The sequence below is a fragment of the Pelodiscus sinensis genome, chromosome 6, assembly GCF_052426305.1.
Source record: "Pelodiscus sinensis isolate ZL-2025 chromosome 6, ASM5242630v1, whole genome shotgun sequence".
NCBI classification, from domain to species: domain Eukaryota; kingdom Metazoa; phylum Chordata; order Testudines; family Trionychidae; genus Pelodiscus; species Pelodiscus sinensis.
Genome location: NC_143057.1, coordinates 37,146,888 through 37,164,703, shown reverse-complemented (window position 1 = coordinate 37,164,703; position 17,816 = coordinate 37,146,888). Strand labels below are relative to the sequence as shown.

Genomic DNA, 17,816 nt, shown 5'->3' with positions numbered 1-17,816 from the left:
CCAGTTTGAAAAACCAAATGCAAGACATGACAAAGTTTAAAAAGAAACTATTTTCAAACATTGGAATAATCGAAGATGAGCCTGACATGGAGTCTCAGATCTGAATTCCCTTCAGTTTTCAGATTCTGGCCTAAATTTTGAAGTGGGTAGCGATTCTGGGTGCCCAACTGAAGACACCATAAGAGGACCAGCTTTTCATACAGTGTTGAGCACCCATCTTTTGAAAATCAGGATCCTTCAAGGAGTCTTTCATGGGCACCCAGAAATTTAGATACACAATCACTAGTCACTGTTCAAAATGTGGTTTCAGCATAATAACCTTGAAACTTGCAAACCTGGATTTGTATGAATACCTATCTGTATAACCATGGTTTTGCATACATATAGGTCTTTGGGGACAGAAGAATGTGTGTGTACAAGGCTGCAATCACTGTTTTGTGCAAATGCTTCTGATAACTTGATCAGACGGAATTAGTAATGGCACATGAGCACACTCTACTGTTTTCACTTGGTGCAGCAAAGAACAGAGATAACAAAGTGTCCTTATTTCTTGCCTTGTTTCACAACAGCCAGGGGCCAGCTGGGATTCCATAAGGACTGTCCACCAGCTGGAATTTGCCTGAGTGTGATATGCACTAGTTATATTCCCTCCCCATTCCTCATACACACACTGGGCTTGGTGTAGGAGCTGGCATACTTGGCTCAACACTTACTGGGGACTCCTATATGAAGGGAATCGTCACCTGTGGAGTTGCAGCTGGTTTTAATGCCCTTTGTCTTCTCCAAGGGAGCTGTAACATTATGTACTTTCAGCACTTTAAAGTAAGAAATTTGGAACATTATGTACTTTCAGCACTTTAAAGTAAGAAATATATGTATTGTACACACTATTACACGAAAGCTGTGATTAAATTCCCAGAATAGGGTGAAGAGAGACCTGGGGCAAGAGAACAGCACAAGTCCGGTTGTTGTAAACATTCTTCCATGAAACAGAAATAAACAAGTTCCTAGTATTTTACATAATGCTAAAGTCCAGATTTTTAATGACACTATTTTAACCACGTTGACACATTTAATAGCCAGGCGTGGACTATATCTGCCAAGTTATTGAATTGTGAGATTTGCTCATAAAGATTGTTCATGTTTATAAAACAAACAACAAAAGCAGCCACTTAACTTCAGTGTTGTTTGAACTTGGGTTTTCTAAAGTTGATAAAGGAAATAGAATTTAAAAAATTGAGTTCTTTCTCTGGAAAGTAATTTTTATCCTCAGTGAAAGGCATTTGGTTTGCTCAGTGCTCCTCTTGCATGGTTTCTGAGAACAGGAATGAGGTGTATGAAGAAATGTCCTAAAAAAAGACATTTTCTAAATTTGCTAGCTTACAGGGAATACTGGGCTATACAGTACCTATCTTTGGCAAAAGCTGATTTCAGACTGTTTAATTTGGAAGGAGATTGAGTTTGACTACTTAATCAAGGAAGCCTCCAGGGTGAGATTTGGAGACAGCTGGAAATTGCCAAAACCAGAAGAAGAGTGTGTCATGATTCAAGGAAGTGAACGTAAATTTACAAATATTTTGTCTCCCCTTTGAAATGGCTGGCAAACAGAGGATATATCTATGCTGACAAATTTTGCTAATAAAACTTATGTCGACACCCAAAAGTCAACACATCAAAAAACACCAGAGAGTGTTTGCAGTTCATCCCTCTCTTGAGAGATTGTGTCCATATAGGGCAAACCACGATCGACAGCGTGAGCAATGCACTGTGGGTATGTATCCTACAGTGCCATGTTGTGGGAAGGCAGAGTGCATCCCTGTACATCTTGGGATTTCCCTTCAGTTCTCCCACAGCCTCTTCAGCTGCTGAAAGTGGCACCATGAGTAGATCTGTGAGCTCTCCAGGCTGAGAAATGTCAAACCAGCACATCAGCCTTTCCCCCCACTCCATGCGGCAACAGTCTGCCTTCCTTTGTGTTCTTAGTGCAGGAAAGGACAGGTGTAGTCCAAAGATTTGCTTTTTGTGTGCTCCCCAAATGGAGCAGTTCACATACTTGTCAGACAATTCCCAGAGCTTTGAAAGGGGAGGGGCACATGCTTGCAGGGCAGCAGAGATCAAAGCTCAGCTGTGTATTCAGGACAGGCATTGTGGGATACTAGAGGAAGGCAGTTCTATTGACAAAACAAACAGCGGTGTCTACACTGGGTCTTTGTTGACAATAAAGGGAGAGGAAAAATAAAAAAAGTCTCTCATGGGGTGGAAGATTTTTGTCACAGAAACTTGGCATTTTTCCTGACAAAAGTCCCATTGTAGTGTGTGCACTGTCATTGTATTGTCGCCAAAAGGCAGGTTTTTCCGACAAAACTTGGCAGTGAAGACAAAACCAAAGTTACATATTTTTGTTAGTTCTCTCCGATATTGTAACTTGGTGCGCATCCTCATTGCTTTTTTACTCCAAGGGGAGAGAAAGTTACCCAGCAACTCACAGGAATAGCCCCAATACTTGTATAATGGTAAAGACTGAATATAGAAATGGGCAATATTGCTATGGAAGGTTTTGAGAACTTGGTTTCTGTTCACATCTGTCAGTAGATACACATGTAACACTTATGTCTAGTCTCCTTGTGCAAATATATATCAAGGAACCACAAGCTGTCAGAGGGATGTCTACAGCAGGCTGTTGAGTCATTATCTATCAAACTGTGAAAAGAAAATCATTATAGGAAATTCATGTCTGGAACAGTAACTAGTGATAACAGCTCCTATTGGGTTATACTGTCATGGGTAAAGTCAGACTCCTTTCAGTTCTCCCCCCCCCAATTAAAACCACTAGAGAATCCAATCAAATATTCAGATTTACAGCTTTTGTGAAACCAGAGTACAGCTGTCTGTTTATTTGGTTACCCAATTTAACTCATTTGTGAGAATTTGCTACAATGTTACTGAAAATTATGCCTTTGAAAATGGATTATTTACAGCTTTATAGATGGGCAGCTGAAGCTTCTGAGTTAGAATAGTTAATATCTAATGGACCTTAGAGAAGAAAGAAATCCAAAAGTTATATTTTTCTCTAATGATAGGCAGAAATAAAACATGACTCACACGTAATCCTATAATATTGTATTAGCCATTCAGTACAGATCCTGCTTTATAACTTCTAAGTTGTTTGAAACCATCATCATATATATAGTAGCCCAATGTCTGAGAGTCTGTAACGCTGAAATGCTGGCTGTTCCCTCTGGGTGGCGCTGTTGCCTGAAATACTAGCTGTTCCCTCTGGGCAACCCATGCTGCATGGGGAGTGCGGGGCCCAAACGGCTGCTTGCTCCGTTTGCTCCTCTTGCTCCCCCGCGGTGGCCCGGCTGAGCGGTGCGGTGTGACAGCAGGTCAAGGCCCCACCCCCGGCCATGAACGTCACCACCCCCCCTTTGCCTCCCGCTGTGGTGCTCGGCTGATTTCTGCGCCACTCAGCCAGGCCGCTGCGTGGGAGCAAGTGGCGCAAGCGACCGTTTGGGCTCCATGCTCCCCATGCAGCACGGGGAGTGCAGAGCCCAAATGGCTGTTTGGGCTCCGTGGTCCCCCGAGTGAGAGGCAGGAGGAGGAGGAGAAGAGAAAGAGAGAGCAGGAGGCAGAGGAGAGCTAAGAGAGAGAGAGGGGGAGGCAGTAGGAGGAGGAGAGAGAGAGATGGAGCAAGAGACCGGAGGCTCAGGAGAGAATGCCGACATGGAGGAGAGACCTAAAAAACCTGTCTTATGATGGGCTAATTGGCTAGTTTTTAAGAGAGACAGCACTCTGAGAGAACTTACTGAATTCAGTTCTTCTCAAAGGTGGCCTTCTGAAACTTTTTCAGAAAAATACTATCAAACATGAAAGAATGCTGGGATGGATTTCCGGTGTGTTCACATATTCAGTAAGAGCTCAGTCATCCAGCTACAAGAGGGCTGGGTCTCCAGAAAGTAAACAAACCAGCAGAGGTCTCTGCTTTCAGGAGTGTTTTTTGGCATGTGACTACTACTGACCGATCTGCATATTATCCCGGTATTGCCAGTGGTTGTTTTCAGCTCTACTGGTCCTCACCCTGCTTCTTTTGAAGCCAAAAGCAAAGCGCCCAGTGATTACAATGGAGCAAGATTTAACCTGTTACAATCTATGGCCAAATTGTGCCCTCCGATAAGTGTGCACAGCTCTCATTGACTTCACTGACTTTGCGATTTTGTTTTAGGGATGTGAGTTAAGTACAGATCACCTAGAGTTCATGGAGAAAGTCCTTTGGTTTCTCTTCCACTTTGTAACTAAGTGATTTTCCCCTCCCCCCAACACTTTCCCCAGCATAAGGGGAGTGGAGATAATGTGCAGGTTAAAAATAGTCTTATGTTTTGCTATAAGAAAGATGCCTTCAAAGATTAACTGTTGGTCAAAGATTCTAATTTCAGTTGGAATTCTCTGATTTTGGAAATTGTTTGGTGCCTTTTCTATTCCAGAAGGGAAGGATTCACATTCATGTTAAGCATAATGGGGTTTATGCTGGAGGAGTATTTATATTTGAATAGTTGAAGTAAAACTATTCAAGGGATTTGTAGTATTACCTAAGAGGCTTATATAGATATTTACTGTGTATGTTCATGCATATTAAAAATTTAATTCCAAAGGTGTTTTGGAAATCCGGGGATGTTTCATTATGTCTGTTCACAGTATTTAGATAGAGTCTGATTCTGGAAACATTACTTACATTATTGACCCTCTGTACTGAATTTCCCCCATTGAATATAATTTTGCCATCAAATTAGAACCAGATCTTGAAACGACTCAAGCTCACATTTAACCTTATGCACTGTAAGTATAATTTTATGCACTCTTTGTTTTAGCTTGCTGTTTGTTTATTAGCTATCATCTTTTAATGAAATTGCTTGGAGGAAACATTAATTGACTCGGCCTTGAGCTTGGAATATGCTAAGCACACCCAGCTCCTCTTGCAGTCAGAGAGAAATGGAGGTATTCAGTACCTGGCATTAGCAAGTCCTTGCTCTCCATTTTAAATTTAATTAAAGGTAATGGCTAGAAATGATTTGATATTACACTACTGTCTTCCTTTAAGGATCAAGATTTAGTAATTGCTTAATTTCAAGTTATTGCTAGTTTTATTATAATTTCTCTGAACAATAACATGAAATAATATAAAAGAAGTGCTGTAAGCTTTAATGTGTCACTAATGAGTGTAATTATATTTTACCACTCTAGAACTTTTTACTTGTACTTTATGAGCTCGCAATTAAGACAACTGCAATGTACACTGCTATCATAATGGGAATGTTGAGCAGAAATGGGGCCAAACCAAAACCCCATCACACAGGCAGTTCCCAAACTTTGGGAAATTTCAGTTTTGTTGCTTGGGTCGTCTTTGTTCATGTGAGGGGTTTTTCCCCTTCCATTTTTGTCCCAGTTTTATTTTTTTACCTGTCTTCCCTTTGTCTCTTTTGTTATACCTTCTTTCTCTTGACAGGATGACAGGGAGGGATCACGTGAGGATTACCTATTGTGTTTCCTCTCCCTGGGGCATCTGGTATTGGCCACTGTAGATGGACAGGATACTGGGCTAGATGGACCATTGGTCTGACCCAGTATGGCCGTTCTTATGCGCTTATGTTCTCTTTCTTTTTCTTGACACCACTGCATCTTTCCGTGGGTGGCCAGGACACCTGATAGCCAGCCACGTGAGAAAGGGCACCAGTATATAACAGCAAGAGAGAAGGCAAGATTCTCAGTTACAGTTTGACTCAGGACATAAGGAAAAGGCGTGATGAAAAATAGAGATGGGGTATGAGAAGACAAAGATTATGTGATATACTCAGTATGTTCCATGTAATGGTTCCATAGCTTGAGAAAGCAGCAGGTCTCAGGAGTGAGTGATAAATACATTCATGTTTTTCAGCAACAGGGAAGGTCTGAACTCTTAGGAGGCATTGTAAATGTGAAGGGGTTGAATGGAAGGAAGTGTTAGCAGATAGAATAGGTCAGTTGACTTAATGGTCTTGATTTATACTAGCTTGAAGTATAAGAATATGGTCCAAAATGTGCCAACCTCAGCGCAATACTTTATACACGAGCACAAGAACGGCCATACTGGGTCAGAGCAATGATCCATCTAGCCCAGGATCTTGTCTTCCAACAGTGATTGGAAGATATTTCAGAGGAAATGAATAGTACAGGGTAATCATTGAATGATCCATCCCCTGTCATCTAGTCCTAGCTACCTGTAGTCAGAGGTTTTAGGATTGCATCCCTGACCATTTTGGCTAATACCCTAGCATCCATGAATTTATCTAATTCTTTTTTGAACCCAATTGTACTTTTGGCTCTCACGTGTCCCCCACAACCAGCTGCATAGGTTGATGGTGCATGGTTGTGTGAAGACATACTTCCTTCTGTTTGTTTAAAAACTGCTCCCTATTAATATAATTGGATGATGAACGGTTCTTGTGCTATTTGAAGGGATAAACAGCACTTCCCTATTCACTTTCTCTACACCACTCATGATTTTACAGATCTGTATCATATCACCACCGTTAATTATCTCTTTTCCAAGCTAAACAGCCCCAATCTTTTTAATCTCTCCTCATATAGAAGCTGTTCCACAACTCTAATTATTTGTGTTCATCTTCTTTGTACTTTTCCTAGTTCTAATATATCTTTTCAGAGATGGGATGACCATAGCTGCATGCAATATTCCAGATGTGGGCATAACTGGATTTATATAGGGGTATATTGTTATTTTCTGCCTTATTATATATCCCTTTCTGAACGGTTGCTAACATTGTTACCTTTATTGACAGCTGTTGTACACTGAGCAAACATTTTCAGAGAACTAGCCACGATGACTCCATGATTTTTCTTGAGTGGAAACAGCTAACTTAGACCCCATCAGTTTGTATATATAGCGGGGATTATATTTTTCAATGTTCATTACTTTGCATTTCTCAGCATTGAATTTCATCTGCCATTTTGTTGCCTAGTCATCCAGTTTTGTCAGATCCTTATGTAACTCAGCTATGGTCTTAAGTATCTTGAGTAATTTTTATCATTGCCACACTTTGCCGTCTCATTGCTTACCTTTTATCTTGATCACTTATGAATATGTTGAGCAGCACTGATCCCAGGGCAGGTCTCTGGAGGTCACAAACTTATTTACCTGTGTCTACGTGAGTGTTGACCCTCTCAAAGAATTCTGATAAATGGGAGAGGCTTGGTTTCCATTGACAAAATCCATATTGATTCTTCCCCAACAAACCATGTCATTCAATGTGTCTGATCATTCTGTTCTTTACTATAGTTCCATCTAACCTGCCTGGTACTGAAGTCAGGTTTACCTGCAACTGCCACTATTGCTGGTGGAGTCTCTTTTTGGTGTTACATTAGCTGTCCAGCAGTTATATGAATAAAACAAAAAACGCAGTCATGTAGCACTTTAGGTGATGAGATTTCGTGGGGCAGACCCACTTCTTCAGATCAATCTTCCCCAGTGGGGGGGAAGTAAAAAAACAGATTGAAAAGACCAGATGAATACCCAGAAACCAGCTACTTCTAGATAGGCCCAAGAAAATCAACAATAGAACACCACTTGTCATCACCTACAGCCCCCAACATATTATCAGTAACCTACAACCTATACAGGAACATGATGCTACACTCTGAGAGGCTCTGGGTGACAGACCTGTACTCTCCTATAGACAACCAACTAACCTCAGGAAGATTCTCACTAACAACCACAGGGCATACCACATTAAAACTAACCCTGGAATTTTCCCTTGCAACAAACCCCAGCACTGGAGATACCAGCACTGGACCTAACCATGTCAGTTATACGATCAAAGGCTCATATTTCTGTACGTCTAGCAATGTGATATATGCCATCATGTTCTAGCAATGCCCCTCTGGGATGTATATGGGACAAACTGGTCATTCACTTCACCAAAGAATCAATGCTCACAAATCAGACATCAGAAATGTACACACACACAAACCTGTCAGCCAGCATTTCAATCAAATTGGCCATTCCCTTAAAGACCTGACAACATGTGTCTTACAACAAAGAGACTTTAATGCCAGATTACAGAGGAAGACCTCAGAACTTTTATTTATGCTAAAATTCAACACATTGCGAATGGTCCTTAATCGAGATGATAAATATCTTACACATTACAAAGACAGCCTCCCCACCTTTTGATATTTATAGTGACCCCAGATTAGCCACTTAATTGACTTTTACAGTAAGCAATTTCCTCCTCCCTCTTGCCCCCCTCTTGACATTCTATGTAGCTGATTTGTCAGTTTGTAATTTTTTTACTCTTTTCATTGTATCCCTCTGATTGTATATAATGGTCATGCCAATTTCATTGTATATAACGGTCATGCCAATTCGCTTTCAGAATATGATCTGAAGAAGTGGCTCTGCCCCACAAAAGCTCATCATCTATAAACTATCTTGTTAGTCTTTAAAGTGCTACATGACTGCTTTTTTTGTTCTACAGTTATATGGTACAAAGACTGAGTTAAGAGTTGGGTTACATGCCACAGTTAGTAGTTTTGAAATTTCATAAACCAAAACTGCATATAACTGTTGTACACCAAAACTGTAGAGTACAGTTGAGTATCTAGTAGTCTGCAGTCATATGTATCTGCTCACAGTCAGGGATGAATTCCACACATAAGAACTTTCTGATCTCTGGAATTAATGGCTCAACCTTACTCCTGTTGAAGTTAATGGCAAGAATCCATCAATGGGAGCGGGAGCAGGAGTAGGCCCCTAAGCGAGAGGTTAAGCAGAGAGTACATGCTATCAATACAATGGTAGAAGCAGCAGTTAGTTAAGGATCATTCAAATAAACCAGTTGAAAATCAAAGCATTCAGAATGATGGTTTCGGGTTTGTCTGGAGGTTCTCATAGAATAGAAAGGAAAATGTCTAACTTGGGTAAGAGTATAAACTGTAGTGTGTTTTGACATTTCAGAAATATGAGATGAATCCAAGCAGTATGACAGGTGCATTATTTTTAAACCAAGCTTCAGATGTATTGAGATGCGAGGGGTTATCATTCATGGTTGAGAAAAGTTGTATTGTATACGATGTAAATCCTGATGCCTTAACTCAAGTTGAATAGTAGGTTACTCCACAAGTAATTCCAGTGAAGTCAATATAGGAGTATTTGTGGAGTAAGGCACTACTCAGTATGATTGAGGGTATCAGAGGGCAACATTACAGTGATAGTCTTGCACCCCAAAAGTCAATCACAGTTTTCCTATTGACTTGAATGGCAGCTGAATCAGTCTGTTCCTCCCACCCCCATTATCAGAAATGAGTAGACAGGGTAAGGCTTATATAATAAACAATTTAACTTTCATTCGCATATGCACATAATCTCAGAAGATTTGGATTTGCTTCAGCCAGTAAGAGGTTCCATACATGCTCTTCCTTATATAAAGGCACAAACCCAGAGCTTGCACCTGTTTGTAGTTGTCTGAAAAAGTTGGTGCTTGTGACTAATACTTGGGGTAAAGTTGCTGAGAGGTTCTTTGTTACATTTTAGCTGCATTTTAGTTCTTTGATAAACATCAGATAAATAGCAGAACGCGGCAGCAACAAACTCTTCCTTATTGTTTATTTCTTCAGACAACTCTGACTTGAAGTGGCTGCTGACCCACAATAACTTTTAAGCTCAACTGTTGAAGTGGAGCATTTGTACCTTGCAAAGCCCAGCAGATTTCTAACACGTAACATAACGACTGCCATCTAACTTCCAGACTACTTCTATGGTTAAACCGTTTAATGAGATCCTAAAGATCTGGTTTCAAACCTCTGTTAATTGGAAAGCAAAAACTCTGCTCTCTGATATACTGTGAATTAGGAGTAATTCAATGAAATTGACAGAATCTTAGCCATGGAAATGAATGCAGAATTTGGCTTAGATTTTGCCAAAACCCAATACTTTTAGGAGCCAGAGCTGAGTTACTTTGTAAATACTAAAAAAATGATTTCAGCTTTGCAGATGCCAAGCTGGAAATACTAAAGAGGCTTTGTGTCTAAAACTGCTGAAGTTCTAGGTCAAATTCATCCTTTGAATAAATCCATTGACTTAATGGGATTGCCCCAAGAATGAATTGACCCAGTAATGTTATTTCACACAGAAAGAAAATGCTAGAAAAAGAGCTTTTCATTTACTGATTCGTATTATTTAATAATTACTTATTATTTAATATTATAAGCATCCAAGGAAAACGCTCCATGTGAAGATACTGTTAGCATGACAAAATCCTTTAATCTCATGTGCTACCTAAACTGAAATGTCATTGCTGAAAATAAAAAAAAAAACCTTCCAAAATTACTAGGTATTATTTTTGGACAGCATGCCGTTCCCACTTAAGAAGCCCGTGCAAACAAGACCTTTTATCTGCAAAACTAAAATCCATCCTGCAAGATTAACCTCTGGAGGAAGATTTAGTCCAAGATAAAAGAGGATCTTTGTAATAAAGTCCTTCGTATTTTGAAAGTCTGTCTATTCATCATCAGAAATATCTTTAAGAAATGAAGTTTTCCTTTGTGCTTCGTAGGTTGCTATGGGAACTAGATCACTTTCTAGTCATTAATCAAGAACGCAACAGCCAGAGTCCCAATTTGTACCTGTACGCTTGAATCTTTGTTCACAGTGCTGCCTTTTAGACATCTCTTGGGTTCCTTAAATCTTCTCCAAAAGCATTTTCTCTCACTCCTGCTCTATTATAATCCATTTTTCTCTATCTCATTTTGTGTAATGGCTTTGTAGAGTATTTTGCAAGTTATTCAGTCTTCCTTGTCTGTTTGTTAGCTTGCTTGCAGCCAAGATTGATTTGGATGACCTTTGACAGCTACTCAGATTTACACTGGTGTAACCAAGGCATATTTGGTCCAAAATGCTTGTTCCTGAGTTTATTCTTCCAGGAGTACTGCTGCGTGGAGTGTTTCAGTGTTTTTTCTTATCCTTGAATAAGAACAATGCAGTTGCTCATCTGACTTTTTTTTTTAATCTTGACAATCAGTCTAATTAGAAAGTACAGTTGCTTTGGTTCCTGGGTTCCTAGTGGTGGTATTGGGGGGGGAAAACCTCTTGATGGAAAGGTCAGAAGAGGCAAATCCTGCCACCTGTTCTGTAGGCATGGATGGTCCTAAGCACAGCAGAACTTGTAGAGTTTTGCTACATGGAGGGTAGTCAGGATTTGGGGTCTCTGAGTAAGGATAAACACCGCGACAGGACATAGCACATCGTTATGTAGGGGTTCCCTTCATGCCATTGCTGCAGAAGAGGTTTATGAGGGAAGTGAGTCAGAAAAGGGGCTGCTGGACTGGTGATTATGGGAATTCCCTGGCAATTCTCCCATGGGAGTGCACTTGCTAAAAGGGATAGTGTAACCCTGAGATAATTGCCCAACTCTCATGCTGTGTCCTAATGAGAAGATACTTTTTTCTTGCAATTTATTCGTATTTCCCCAGTACTCTGCCTGTCTGTTCAGAATTACATTGGTGGCAGGGCTTGAGGCCTAAATCAACAAGGTTAGGTGTCTTCACAGTGAGCGTGATGACTAAATTTTCAAGAGTGGCCTCCTTTTTGCTGGTGTAATCAGCGTTTGTCAAATTTCCATCTGCAATTCAATTGCAAGTAGAAATCAAAATAATGGTGCTTCTCAGTACTCAAGCCTACATCTGCAATACATTTTTAATTTGCATGGATCAAGAAGGAGGCTGAGCCTGATTGGAAAAATGTATGTCTCTTATGTGCTATATTTTCATACATATCATGTAACTAAAACTACAAACCATCAATATCTGCCAGCTCTGCTGGCATTTTTACTTACACCAATTTCAGAGACTTTTTATAAACAGTGCCATGAAATGGGCTAGATTCTGCAGTTCTAAAGGATGTAGCAGAGTCACTTTCTAAAGAGCTATGGTAGATCTCTTAAAAAAAAAAGTTTAAAAATAAGTTTGTTTTTTTTTAAAAAAAAGTTTCTGAAGAAATTATGAGTCCCTGAAGCAAGGTCTGATTCCAGGAGTGGATGGTACATGCTCTCTCATTAAAGAACCAAAGGTGATCAAGTTATAAGAACAACCAAAGAAACACAACCTCCTCATCACTACCCTTTGTAATATTATCTGAAAGAAGAATAGAATTAAGAAAAATGGTTAACTACGTTGCAATAATTTTAAAATGTAGCCTATAAGTTGGGATGCCTCCATTTTATGGTGTTAAGCCTATGGCCCAAGGTCTGTATATGGTCCCTTGGGGTTCTATGTGGGGCCCACAAGACATTTTGTTTACCATTGCCCTCTCACAAGGTTGCTAGATTCTGCTGGTTTTCATCTGTGTAGTTTTTTTTTCCTGCTGGTATTACGAAAGTGACACACACGACCAAGGGCATGTGAAGTGAGCTGAATGCTGATTGCACATGTTACGAGAGCCATGCATTCCCTCTGCAACCAGTCAAAGTGCTGCTGTGATTCAGTTGGCACATCCTGCAAATTCTAAGTACGCAAGAGCAGTTAGCAAAACTGCCCTATCTCAGGAGACCCACAGAATTGAAGGACTAATCTAGGTTGCCCCTCACTGGATTGTGGTATTGCTGATACTCTGTCTCATTTTCAAGACAACAGGTTCTGGGAATCTGTGCAGCTCAGCTGCTGTGAACACGGGCAATGCTTCTACAGTTGTGAAGCCTTGGCTCATGATAATTTTAGGATTATTTCAGACAGAAAAAAAAACCCATCCCATCCCAACCTCTGTTGCTCCCTTTTCTTTCTGCTTTAATGGCTGGTTTGGTTGAAGTTTCAGAATTCAGAGATCAATGCTTATGGTCCATCACTGAGCTTTGAGCAATGGGATATGCAATATATCTGGTGCATGGGGGATTGATTTTTCTTCATGATTTCAGAGAGCCTCTCAGGCTTAATTGCTTGTTGCAGGCTAGTGTGTATGTCTGGCTTGCCAGAATTTGCACTAACCTTATTGTTTGCAATTGCAAGAGACATTGGGAGGAAGGGTGAGGTCTGTGCATAGGGTCCACATGTGGGTGGATCACAACTGAGCTTCAAGACTGAAGTCATTTGCCTTTGATAATCTGGCAGACTGGGCAGGTACTAGGCCCAGCCCATGCCTCCGCTGCCTCCGCTATGCAGACTTCGCTCCTCCCTCCCAGCCTTTCAATTCACCCCATGATTTTCTCCCCACTCATCTCCCAAACAAGCCTCCACTGGATTTTTGTGGAAGCCAAAAATTGCGGGTCCGTAGCTACAGGGAAATGCATTACAAATAGTTGAGGTCTAACCTGAATTACTGCCTAAAAGAGCAGCTTGATGTCCATGCCTCTTTGCCAAAGCAGTGAGATCTTTTAATACTTTCTCCTCTTTCTCTTCTAAAGTCTGCGTCTATGGCACAACAACGTTTCTAAAGTAATAACACATATATACTTGTCTGCAGCTCACAGGCCATGCACAGGGGATTTGTCCAATGTCATATTTTACACTCCTAGCTACATCTGACATCTTGTTTCTTTCATTTCTGGCTCCAGCAGAGATGTAGTACATATTGTAAGATCCAACAGGGTCAGGGAATTTGAGAGAGACAATTATGTGCTGCAGGTTCTGTGTCTTAGGGCCTTCTTACCTAGCATCCCAGAGGCAGGCTTATTATCTGGATAGTATTCTCAGTATTCAAATCCGCAAACATATTTGTTATGCCATCACCATTAGGTATCAGCACCAGTTCTCATCTAAGACCTCTTGTAGTATCAAAGAGGGAATCACAAAAATTGGAAAATGCCACAATTCACAAAGTATTTACGCTTGGTGGCATAATTGTAATCACTGTTTCATAAGCTGCCAGCCTGTGGTGTGGTGAAGCAGAGAACTCATGAACTCATGTTTGCCAGCAAAGAATCAGCAGAGATGTTGATGGCAAAAAAATAGTTTTTTTTTTTTTAACTCTCTCATGTTATTCCAGACTTCGTTACAGGACCAACCTCACCCTCTGTCTGTGGGAAGATGAGGATTCAATATGAATGTAGGTTTTCTACAGCAAAGAGGCTGCAGTAATTGCCATAAAATGTGGCCTGGTAAAGAAGCCCTTCTCCGCTGTACCTGTAGAATTCGTTAGCTCCCAGCCTGTTTAGTTACTAGTGTTGTGCACTGTGATAAGAATTAGTCTTAAGCCTACCTGCCTGCTTTCTAACTCTCAATAAAGCTGGCTATTTAAAAATATGGAGTTCAGAAAACATTGCGTGATACCTAGCATTTGGAGCTCACACACAACAGAGCACCCTAAATGCATGATTAGTAACGTCTATTTTTGGAACATTTTCTTATAAATGGTTTAACTGGTCTGTAACAATGTATTTTACCTTATCACTGCTGTATCTGTTTTAATAACATCAATACTTTTAATCTCAAAATAGCTTAGTGTCATTAAGTTTCTGAACACCCCTGTGAGAGAGGTAGGTGTCAATACACCCGGACGTGCAGAGATTGAGGCAGAGAGAGCTTACGTGACTTCTCTATTCCTAAATCTAGACTCTTTCTTATCCTTATCCTAACCTCTGGGATTGGGTCATTATGCAAGCATCTGCCATCTTCATCTGAGGAGGAACCAAGATCCATCTGCTTACCACTGTCTTTTGGCCAATCCATCCCCTGCTATTTCCGCTTTCCTCGAGATCTTTCCTGTCACTCTCTCCTGCCATGTTACCTTCACCAGGTCCTAAAATAATCTGCTGAAGTATAAAAGCTAACAGAAATTGAGGGTAAAGTTTGATCCTCAAATATTACATTTATCTTTGCAGATTGCTTGTCATCAACTTTGACTAAGAGATTGCTGGTATATATTATTCAAGACCTAAATAATTAGCTATCAAAAGCTTTCTAACTTATGTCTGGTCTCAGATAAAGGTAAAAAGATAGAGACAGACTACAATAGACCCAAACCTGAGACAAGGAGGAGTTCTTCTTCCCGCAGGCTACGAACAAGACACTCAGTTCAATTATGTTAATTAAAGTGACCCTGAAGAGTATACTTGAAGTTACATGTATTACCAAAGAATCACGATGTCTAAAAATCAGTTAAACCCTTGTGATTTGCTGAAGGCAACAAATCCATCAATCACCAAGCTTATTGCAGTGTGTTCTTATGTACCTCACTTTCTTATTTCATTCAGCTCCTGTAGGTTGCCCTGCAGTCAATGCAAGCTGTGTGATTTACACACAACCCAGGGTGACAGCAGTACAATAATAGTTAGGTCTTAGATAGTGCTGTTCATCCATACTTACTAAACAAAGGATACCTATCATTGCTCATTTTACTGGAGAGTCGGAATCTTTTTGCATATCTAAATAAAATGTATCTCTGTCTATTTACATACTAAGAATCATATCTTTTTAGGGATGAAAATAACATAACTTGAATTCCAGTTGAGCAATTGCTATCATTTCTAGAAAGGAGATTTGTTTATTCCCAGAAACTCCTAGTGCATTTTGACTGAGAGTGTGCCAGTTACCATTAGTCCCTGATCTCAGGCAAAATTCCTTAGTGGTTATGGGGGAGAGATATCTGAGTGAAGACATCAAGATCATGCTTCAGAAATGATCCCGAAATGCTCAATGCTTGATCCCAAAATGCCAGTTTAATACAAATGCTTCAAATTCAGTACTTTCTAAGCAGACATAGTATTTCATTGTTCTGTATCTTTTGTGGTATAGGTTGAATCTTTCTAGTCCAGAACTTTTTGGTCTGGAAGCCTCCATCATCTGGAATGATTTTAGTTAGCCAGATGTCTGCTTTTCATGGGTGTGGCCAAGTTTCCTGGGGTCTCATAACATTGGTTTACAGCCACCAGTCCTGCCTCTCAGCATTCTGTGCTGTTATTTTGCTCTAATTTACTCCTAAATACCCTCTAACAGCCCAGTAAGCAGTGGAAGTGTTGGCAATGATGCTAGAAAATATTGGCCTCCCATAGTCTGGAAAATTATCTTGTTCAGAACTGATCAGATCCCGAGGGTGCCAAACTAGAGAGGTTCAACCTGTACTGAGCTTTTCGGACAGTCTTTGTCATCACAAACCACTTCTGGCTGGCTGAGTAGAGAAGTATGGCCCAGCTGCTGGCTCTCAGAGGTATCTTTTCTATCCATTTCAGATCAGATATGAGAACCCTTATCCTTCACTTGTCTTAGCTGCAAACTAAGCTAATGATGCAGCCAAAATCTCACCAATTAATAACAGAAAATAAAATACAAGTAGCTTTGTCCAGTTCATATTAAACCCAGAACTCAAAAATCATGTTCTGCCGTACATGTGATAATTTTGAATCTGCTCAGGATTTTACTTCCTGTCTGTTTTTGTGTTTCTGTTTAAAATCCAGTGGCAACATATTAAGATAACTATCAGCTGTTGTATCAGTGCATCTGTCTTAACCAAATTCACAGATATATTCTGGAGTCCCAAATTTTCCACACCATGAATACTTCTGACCTTTGTTCCGTGCTGAAAATTGATCCTGCATCTACCTGACTTGGGCCAATTGTCTCAAACTGCGATTGGAGCTTTTGGGAGCCTTGTTTAAATCAGAATGTCAAATGAGAAACAAACTTAGTAGGTGGGTTTGTATTTAGAAGATGAATAATATTAAAATAGGTTGTCCCAGTTGCCAAGTACTTCATCCCTTTTTTCTGTTTTGCATTTATATATGGTCCATGAACAGGAGGATTTGCATAGCAGCTGATTCTCCACTCTCACTCATCTTTTAGCTAACCTCCCATTCAAGCGGGACATTTGCGTGGGATAAAATAGAACATGTAGTACTTTTTGTTGGCAGACAGGGGTCAAGGTGCCATGAAGTTTGAGAACTGCATTTGATTGCCAAAGGAACATCCATAGTTAGAAGAAGGTGTTGGACTTGAAAACATTCATACTGAGTAACTGGTCACTTAAGTCACTTGCTGTTTTATCTGCTGAGTTATTGGATGATTGAAAGAAGAACCAGAGGGTTTGAATAAGTCACTTGTGGTGAAGAACTTGCATGAATACATAGTTGTATGAGTTTTTATTTTTTCACTAAAGGTGAAAATACGATTACACATGTGCAAGCTTAAAAACAGTGTTTGTGAATGCTTCAGATGGGAGTGCACTCATGTATTTTCTTTTAATGAATATTTGCAGATACCTCTTCAGCATTCACTTTACTCTTGTTGGCTCCATAGAATCTACTGCTAGCTAAGTGCTTTAGCTGGTGTTACAAAGAAAGAATTTTAATTGGGGATTCAACCAAACCAAAGTGCCAGACATGAATTACCTTGAAGTATGGACACTTGTCATCTAGATCTAGAATCTGTGATTCAGGGCCATCTCTAATCTTAATACATTTGGATACAGACTGTTGAAGAACACTAGAACAAATTCCTTTCTCATTTATACCATTCCAAATTCAAAGTAACTCTCTTAATTGCAGTAAAGTTCCTCCAATATTAGAACAAGTTAATTAGAGTAAAATGTGGCTCTGTATATTTTCTTTTCCTTTAACTTTTTGTAAGTCACTTGACAGCAAAAAGTTCCCCTCTGTGATGTGAATTTCCTCATCGTATTGTTAATCCCCACTTGGATATTACTTTGTCTTCCTGTTGGGTCACTTTGTTCTTCTTCAGGCCCTGGGTCATAGATTTTTCCATAGTACTTCTGTCAGCATAACCATGATGAAGTCAGGTTTCTTAACACAAATGTATTAAAGCAGCTAAAATAAACTAACTACCACATC

The 17,816-nt window shown here is 40.0% G+C and overlaps 1 protein-coding gene and 1 long non-coding RNA gene across 4 annotated transcripts in view; one reads left to right on the top strand and one right to left on the bottom strand.

Annotated features, from left to right (window-relative positions):
• Positions 1–17,816, bottom strand: part of PCSK5 (proprotein convertase subtilisin/kexin type 5) — a 336,184-nt gene that overhangs the window by 35,117 nt on the left and 283,251 nt on the right. The window lies entirely within an intron of this gene.
• LOC142829846 (uncharacterized) overlaps positions 1–17,816 on the top strand; it is a 57,177-nt gene that overhangs the window by 11,781 nt on the left and 27,580 nt on the right. The window lies entirely within an intron of this gene.